The sequence below is a fragment of the Carassius auratus genome, chromosome 3 (genome assembly GCF_003368295.1).
Source record: "Carassius auratus strain Wakin chromosome 3, ASM336829v1, whole genome shotgun sequence".
Lineage (NCBI taxonomy): Eukaryota > Metazoa > Chordata > Actinopteri > Cypriniformes > Cyprinidae > Carassius > Carassius auratus.
In genome coordinates, this window is record NC_039245.1 from 14816366 (window position 1) to 14825261 (window position 8896).

The 8896-nt window shown below is 39.2% G+C and overlaps 1 long non-coding RNA gene across 1 annotated transcript; it reads right to left on the reverse strand.

Moving 5' to 3' along the window:
* Positions 1 to 6684: 6684 nt before the first annotated feature.
* Positions 6685 to 8333, reverse strand: LOC113055851 (uncharacterized). The gene is made up of 3 exons (XR_003277587.1): positions 8281 to 8333; positions 7467 to 7484; positions 6685 to 7182 (listed from the first exon to the last, which is right to left on the reverse strand). It is a non-coding gene; the product is annotated as an uncharacterized LOC113055851 (long non-coding RNA).
* Positions 8334 to 8896: the final 563 nt, after the last annotated feature.

The window sequence follows — 8896 nt, forward strand, 5'->3', positions numbered from 1 at the left end:
AACATTTGGTGTGGGGTCGTTTACCCACGGGTACCGTGTTATCAGCTGGCAGTACGGTTGTTGTTGAGCCTTGTGCATCTCCATGTGTGAACAAACGGATAATGGTTGGGCGAATAGTTTCTCCATTGTGGGGAGATGGGTGGCTACCCATGAAGATCATTAACCCCACCAATGCAGAAATAACTCTACGCAGAAATTCGAAAATTGCAGACGTTTTTCCCTGTGTTGCTTTAGAGGATTTTGATCAGTTGTCTGACACTTTGACTGTTCACCAAAATATGGGGGAAGTGCGAAGTAATGGTTCCTGTGGTAGCCTCACTGCGAGAAGTGTGTGTAGTGACATCTGTGATGTGAACGATAAGCTGGAAAAGCTAGGGCTTGGCTCCATTCCAATTGGTGGCTGTGAAGTTTCTGTGCAGTGTAAAGAGAGACTTGTTGATTTGATTGGGGCCTATGAGTCTGTCTTCTCGAGAAATCATCTAGATTGTGGTGAGGCGCAGGATTTCTGTCATCGTATTAGACTAACAGATGACCGACCATTCAGGTTACCATATCGTAGAATATCGCCTGCTCATTATCACAAATTGAAAGAGACCTTGGATGAAATAGAAAAAAAAGACATAATTCGTAAGTCTTGTAGTGAATTTGCCTCTCCCTTGGTTCTCGTGTGGAAAAAGAACGGCGATCTACGAATTTGCACCGACTTCAGATGGCTTAATGCCAGAACTGTTAAAGATGCCCATCCGCTTCCACATCAGAGCGACGTCCTGGCTGCGTTGGGGGGAAACATGTTCTTTAGTACAATGGACTTGACGGCTGGCTATTACAACATACCTCTACATGAGTTTGACAGGAAGTATACTGCGTTTTCGTCACCATTAGGATTGCACGAATACAATCGTCTCCCACAGGGTCTGTGTAATAGCCCAGCCACGTTTATGCGAATGATGCTTACCATATTCGGTGACCAGAACTTTTTAAGTCTTCTGTGTTACCTTGATGATTTGTTGGTATTTGCGAAGTCTGAAGAAGAGGGCTTAGCCCGTTTGGAAATGGTATTTCAGCGTCTGAAGGAGCATAATTTGAAACTTTCACCTTCAAAATGTCTGTTTTTGAGGCGCTCAGTTAAATTTCTAGGTCATGTTATTTCCCAACATGGAATTTCGAGGGATCCGGGTAAAGTAGAAGCTATAGTCAAGGTTAAAGAGGCTGATTTGATGGAGTTAGATGGTGTCACTCCATCTCCTTCCAAAATACGTTCCTTTTTAGGGATGGTTATCTACAAACAGCATTTTATTGAAAACTGTTCTGTACTGGCTAAACCCTTGTTTGCTCTGACTGGTGGTCAGAAAAGGCCTCGGCATTTGAAAAGTAGGAAAAAGCCTTCGCTGTCCCGCAAACTTGTCCCAGATGATTGGACCCAGGAGTGTAAACAGGCATTTCAGAATCTTAAGGCAGCACTCGTTGAGGAAGTACTTTTGGCTCACCCTGACTTTAGTAAGCCGTTCATTTTATCCGTTGATGCGTCTACATCTGGACTTGGTGCAGTATTGTCGCAAGTTCAACACAACAGTGAGAGCGCACAACCTATAGCTTTTGCCAGCAAGTCTCTAAATCACGCTCAGGCAAAATATCCAGCACATCGCCTTGAATTTTTCGCAATGAAATGGGCAATTTGTCATAAATTTAGCCATTGGTTGCGTGGTCACAGGTTCACTGTGTGGACCGACAACAATCCCTTGAAGTACATACTGACCAAGCCCAGATTGGATGCCTGCGAGCAGCGTTGGGTGGCGCAGTTGGCACCGTTTGACTTCGACATCCAGTATATTCCAGGCCCTAGAAATGTGGTGGCTGATGCCCTCAGCAGAGAGCCTTTTGTGCAGTCAAAAATTTTGCACAGACTTACTAGAGCTCCTTATTCCACCCTTCTTAAGCAGGCAGACAATTTCAAAACGGATGAAGTTCAGAATATGTTTCGGCTCTCGGCGGAGCTTCCTGAGATGAGGGGTGTAACTGCTCAGATTGGCACTGTGGACACTACTGTGAAAGCTGTGTGTACTACAGGAAGTGTACATGTGTGCAGTGATGAGGTTTCTGCTGTTATGAGGACACATCAGCATTGGGAAGACGCTGGTACTATAAGAGCTATTTCACATGTGCAGTTCTTGGAATCTCTTGTCGCAGTGGGGCAGAACCCGGTTCCCGTTTTCACTCATGATGTACTTCTTACCAAACAAGTCAATGATGGTGTTGTGGGTCGTGTCAAGTTTTTCATTGACCGTGGTCGTCGCCCCTCTAGGCGCGAAAAAGTTCATGAATCATGTGGAACGTTAAGGATATTGAGACAGTGGGGTAAACTGACCACACGCCTGGGAATAGTGTATCGTGTGTCCAAGCACCCAGTGACCAAACAGAAGGTTTACCAATATGTTGTGCCGGAATCGCTCCGAATGGCAGTATTGAAAGGCATTCATGATGACGCGGGCCATCAAGGTCAGCAGCGCTCATTGGGGTTGGCCAGACAGAGGTTTTATTGGGATACAATGGAGAAAGATGTCAAGGATTACGTACACTACTGTAAGAGATGCATTGTGAGTAAAGCCCCAGAGCCTGAGGCTAGGGCCCCATTAGTTTCCATTACCACTTCGTCGCCACTCGAATTAGTCTGTATAGACTTTTGGTCAGCTGAAGACCACAACAATAAGTCTGTTGACGTTTTAGTAGTCACTGACCATTTCACGAAGTTGGCGTGTGCATATCCTTGTGCTAATCAATCTGCGAAGACAGTGGCACGGGTTCTTTGGAATAACTTCTTTTGCGTGTATGGTTTTCCAGTTAGCATTCACTCTGACCAGGGCGCCAATTTTGAGAGTCTATTGATTGCAGAGCTGTGTCAGTTGGCTGGTATTGACAAAACGCACACCACACCGTACCATCCAATGGGCAATGGCCAGGTAGAACGAATGAACCGTACTCTTGGTAACATGATCCGTGCACTGCCCCCCAGATCTAAAGTCAGATGGCCACAAATGTTGAACACCTTGACTTTTGCATATAATTGTACAGTTCACGAAACTACAGGTTTTTCACCTTTTTTTTCTCATGTACGGCCGTACTCCGAGACTACCCGTTGACCTGATGTTTGAACCTGTACTTTTGAGTGGAGAAACAGTTGACATTGATAAGTATGTGCAGTCACTCAAGCGAGACCTCTGTGAAGCTATGAAGCTTGCACAGTCCCATTCAGAAAAACAACACAAACAAGCAGAAATGTATAACAAAAGGTGTAAAGGACAGTCAATTGACATTGGGCAAAGAGTTTTATTAGCCAACAAAGGCGAAAGAGGTAAAAAGAAACTGGCAGATCGTTGGGAGAGTACAGTTTATGTATTGATTGACAAAAATTCCTTAATGAACACGTACAAACTCAGAAGCCTTTTGGGCGTTGTTAAAACTGTTCATAGGAATCTGATTATGCCGGTTGACTTTCTGCCTTTGCTTGATGCAGGCGCTGTCGAGGAACAGTTATCCAGTATGAGTGGTGATGAACCTGAGGACTCTAGTTTTGAGCAGCTTGCAGAAGAAAGGACTACTCAGTGGGTTGCTGACCACTCTAGCAGGTCTGGTGGTTCTGTCGCACATAGAGATGAAGTGGATGAGCAGAATGTGATGTGTGAGGAAACTGTTCACGAAAGTGATGATGTAGAATTTGAGGGGGAGTTGGTAACTTCTGCTACCAGTGAGTGTGATGTTACGGTTACTGGTGTTGATTTCCATGTGGGCAATGATAAACGCGGTTGTGACCACTCTGAATTAAGGAATGGGAATCAGGATGATTCGGCAACAAGTGTCAATTTGAGTGAGGAGAATGTCACTGAGATTAAGGCAGTTCACGAAGAAAGCCTGGTTAATGAGCATCCCCCCTCTGTACAACCATCTACCTTTGGAAAGGAGCTGTCAGTGGAAAGGCCTGGGCAGAGTGAGGGTTATCGTACTAGACATGGCAGACTTGTAAAGCCGTTAAATAGGCTCATTCAGACTATGTCTAGTCAATTTGTTAAGAATCTTTTTGGGTAAAAGAAAATGATACTATGAGTAATTGGTAGATGGTTACTTGTGTGTATATATATATATTTTTGTTTTTTTGTTTTTGTTCTGTTGTTACAATTTCTATTGATACATTTTCTGTTTTCTATTTTGTTTAAGAGGGTTAATGTGCAATAGTGTACAGTCTAAGACTAGTAAAGCCGTTAAATAGGTTCATTCAGACTAGTAAAGCCGTTAAATAGGCTCATTCAGACTGGTATAGCCGTTAAATAGGCTCATTAAGACTATATCTAACCTATCTTTTGTCGATCTCGTTTGGAGAAAACAAGAAGAGTTGATACAGAGTTCATTTGTTATTATTATTATTTTTATTTATTTTTTTCTCTCTTTCATTTCACGTTTTAAATGTCCTTGTAAAGAAAAAAAAAAACATTTATGTGTAGTCTATGACAATAGACAACTATGCAATCTTGGATGTAATTTGTCGATAAGATGTGTATATGGCATGTCTTCCTATGGTTAGGTAAAGGAGTAGCTAACCTTTGTCTTTCCTAGTCCTTCTGTGGACAGCGATAATGTTGGTAGACTTTCTTCAGTCTTCATTTTTGGGAGATACACTTGATTGCTGAGTCATCTAACTGTAGAGTTGAGTATTTTGGGCATTATTTTTTTTTTTTGTTTTTTTTATGTATTACACTTTTTATGATGTTATGTAAAATCTAGTGAAATCAGTGGGGGTGAGTGTAACGAGGTTAAAATGGTTTTATTTCACAAGATTTTTTCTGTTATTATACATTTAAGGCTGTTTTACTATTATTGAAACAAGTGTTTATATTCATTAAATTCATTAAAAAAGGGTCTGTAAAGAGGTGATGGTTCGACCGCCCCCCCCTCCTCTTTACAACAAAGTGGTTCGGTCCAGGCAGCTATATCCGCTGTATTAATCTTTGAGCGGTCTTTTCTGCCTTTCTCCCGAACTGAGGTATGCTGTATTCTATGCTACCAATTAGTTGTTAGCATTGGTTGAAAACAAGTCACACACACGATGTTTAAGTTGTTTTTATTTATTTTATTCACAATATATTGGGAATGTTATGTTTTTTGGCAGTGTCACTGTGTAATTGAGCTGAAGCTGGCGTGACGGCCTGTAAAACAAAATATATTCTCTTATGCAGGTATGCATTGACAAAACCCTATTTTTGTCTTCCTTCCCTTTTCTGCCTTTCTCCCGAACTGAGTGTCACTGTGTAATTGAGCTGAAGCTGGCGTGACGGCCTGTAAAACAAAATATATTCTCTTATGCAGACCCAATCTGGTGCTCTCCTGTCTTTTTTTGCACTGAATTAACAACACAACGCAGACAGAAGAAGACGGTTACATTTACACCGCGGTGGAAACGCAGAAAGCAACAGGTCTGGGGGGAAAAAAGTTCCTGGGAAAAAAAGTTCCTGGTACAAATGTTCCGGGTAATTTCGGTGGAAACGCGGCACATGTTTGACAGGTGCAATATTTGAAAATCGAAAATTATTTATTTTTTTTTTAATTACATTTATATCTGAATGTATGTCAGAGTTCAGAGCGGGTTCGCGAATCATTTGAGTCAGTTTGGGAGTTAGGAGCAGGATCTCGAATCATTTGATCAGTTTGGGAGTTAGGAGCGGGATCACGAATCACGAAAGATTCGGGCTCGTAACTTTTCAAATTGGCCATAACCTTTAATTCGTTGCTGCCAACTGGGGTGGCAGCATGGGTGGGAAGGCTTTCTTTTAGGATTGCATTTGCCACCCTATGCCACCCCAGTAGATCCGCCCCTGGGGACTAGTACCTAGCGTCCCCCCTAAACCTAAGCCAATGGCAATACCAATTGATCACTTGCTGCTTTTTATTAAATGAACACATATAGGCCTATATGTAACAGCATAACAAGCAGTAGAAACGAGTACAGAAAGTGCATTCTGTTAACTTTTTAGTGCATTCAATTCTCAATTTAAACTAAGTATTTTAATGAAACTATGTTCCCACTGACAATAAAAACCTTAGATAAGGGAAACATAGCACATAGCTATATTATATATATATATATATATATATATATATATATATATATATATATATATATATATATATATATATATATATATATATATATATATATATATATATATATATATATATATATATATATGAGAGAGAGAGAGAGACCTCATTGCAGAAGACAGACCCTCTGAACGACGCTTTCATGATTGGATCGCTAAACTCCAGCTTGTTGTTAGATCATCGTCGGCGGCGCTTCCGAAATGAAGAGTAATCACGTGTGAATGTTTGCATAAAATAAGTAAGCACCAGGCAGAAAATGTGTCCTTGTAACAGCCAATCTCTGATTCGGGGAATTAAACTCCTGTCATCTGGCAACCACTCTCGTGTGAGCTCTCGCAGCAGGCGTATATGAGCAGACCGAGTCCGCAGTTACATGTTCCTTTTTTGATCGCTCGGCGCGTTCTTTTGGGAAAGTATGCCTGAACTTGAAATATTCGATATTTTAAAAGAGGAGACTTAAAACATTAAAATATTCAGATCCCAGCCCAGATAGCAAACAGTTATTGAAACTATGCTGAATCAACATCACGTTGTCAACATTAAGTCATTGAATCAACATCGAACTCTGATGTTGATCCAACATCATTTTGCACCCTGATTTAATATTGAAACAATGTTGAAATTCTGTCCATAGATCAACGGAATTTCAATGGTATTTCAATTATCAGGAATATTGAAACAATGTTGAAATTTCAACTGAACTAAGGATCAACGTGATTTCAATGGAATTTCAATCATTTTTAAATGTTAATTTTAAATGTAATGCCATAAATTAAATAGCCTGCTTTATCTACAGCCAGGATGTTAAAAATTAATGGAACATTTAAAATCTTGTATAAAACACAGAACACACCACACTATTTAAAATCAAATTCATGTTTATTAGCCTCTCTACTCTTTATTTACACTTCATTGTCATCTGATGCCTGCATAAGTTGTCGTCCAGTCCCTCCTGCCCGGTCTGGCGCATAGCGCAGCCACTTTTGGGTGAAAATTGGGTGATGGTAGCTGTCCCCATCTGCTGAGTAAGAGCATCTAAAACAGAAGATAAAATCACAATGCAAAACAAATTTAGCATTTAAGTTAAACAGAACATATATTTGAACAAATTCAGTAGCCTAGGCCTAACTGGATACTAATTAAATAGTTAATGTAGATTAGAGTTACCATAGACAAAAGATGTTTTGACAAAATAATCATAGACAAAAACCGTTGCATTCAGTTTTTGATGAGGTTTTGGGCTGGAAAACCAATTGCAAGTGGTGCAAGTTGTTTGCAGAAATAAAATAAAATGAAATCAAAAATATTGTTTTGCTTACTTGGTGTGCAATAGTGATCTGTAAAAGAACAGAAAAGACAAAAATCTCTGTTAAAAACAGCAATTAAAATTCACAATCATACAGTGTGACTGTACTTTATACATATGTACTCAGGTAACCAATCTGTTATTAAAAATATAAAAACAAAGAATATAAACAACATAATATACAAATTACAAATATACAGTGGTTTATTCTTTTCAGCTACAGTTGATGTCATAGTAGCATTCAAGAAATAAATGTAAAATATAAAAAACGAAATACACTTTAATGTAGGCCTATAAAATATACAATTCTCATTAAAGCTAATGAATTACGCCCCATTAACTGGACTCCCCCGGCCTCTCAGATCACCATACATGTTAAAGGGATTTTAATGCTAAAATATGCTATTTTTTTTTCACTTTCTTCCTATAGTGAATATCAAGCTACAATATATATGTTTGTCAGCTCAAATGTTTCAGTGGTAGAACTTTTGCCTGGCGTGTCAGAGGTCTGGGTTTGGGTATTAAAATGAAGTACAATAGTTGTGCAAGTACAATGCTGTATCACTTGTGACGCAAACATCCAAAAGCAAATGAAAGCCGATGAGTACAACTGATGAGTAGTTTACACTTTATAGATTAGGGGGTGCAGAAAGCTTTGTCAATTATTTATAATGTTTATTGAGATAATAGTACAATGTTGACATTTCAATGATTTATAAGTGATTAATAATATATTAACTAGTAACTATTAACCCTTAAGGATTTTGTTTGATTCAGTTGCTTACTGAAGGCCCTGACTGAAACCCCAGGGTACTCAGGGTACTCACTGTCTGACAGCAGGTTCACTCAGACTCTGCTCATCATCACTGAAGAGTCCAGGAACAAAACAAGCCATCTGACACAGAGACAACAATATTTACTCTGCAGTTCCAGGTTCATTAGAAGGAAACAAGATAAAGCAGAGGTAAAATGCAGATAAAAGACAGAATAATATATATAACAACAATAATAACATATGTAATATACAAATTCTACTACTAATAATATAATCTTAAAATAACAGAATCTATATTTTTAATTTTAGGTTGAGTGTGACTTACGTTTTGATGTCAGGGACTTCTTAAAATTGGTGAAATATATTCTGAAAAAGGCATATTAATGTATTTCATGAGCTTCTTTCATGAGTATTTCATGAGCTTCTTTTCATGAGTTCACCTGTATTTCTAAGTCAGTATCTCCCGTCAGCCACATTTCTGAAGGGAGATACTGACTTAGAAATACAGATTTACTGAAGAAGCTCATGAAATACATTAATATGCCTTTTTCAGAATATATTTCACCAATTTTCTTTTCAAAAATCTTGGAGTTTCACTTTGTTCTGTATAGTTTCTTTCTGTCCTCCTGAAATCACAGAACAATTTGTATTAATATCTGTTTATCATG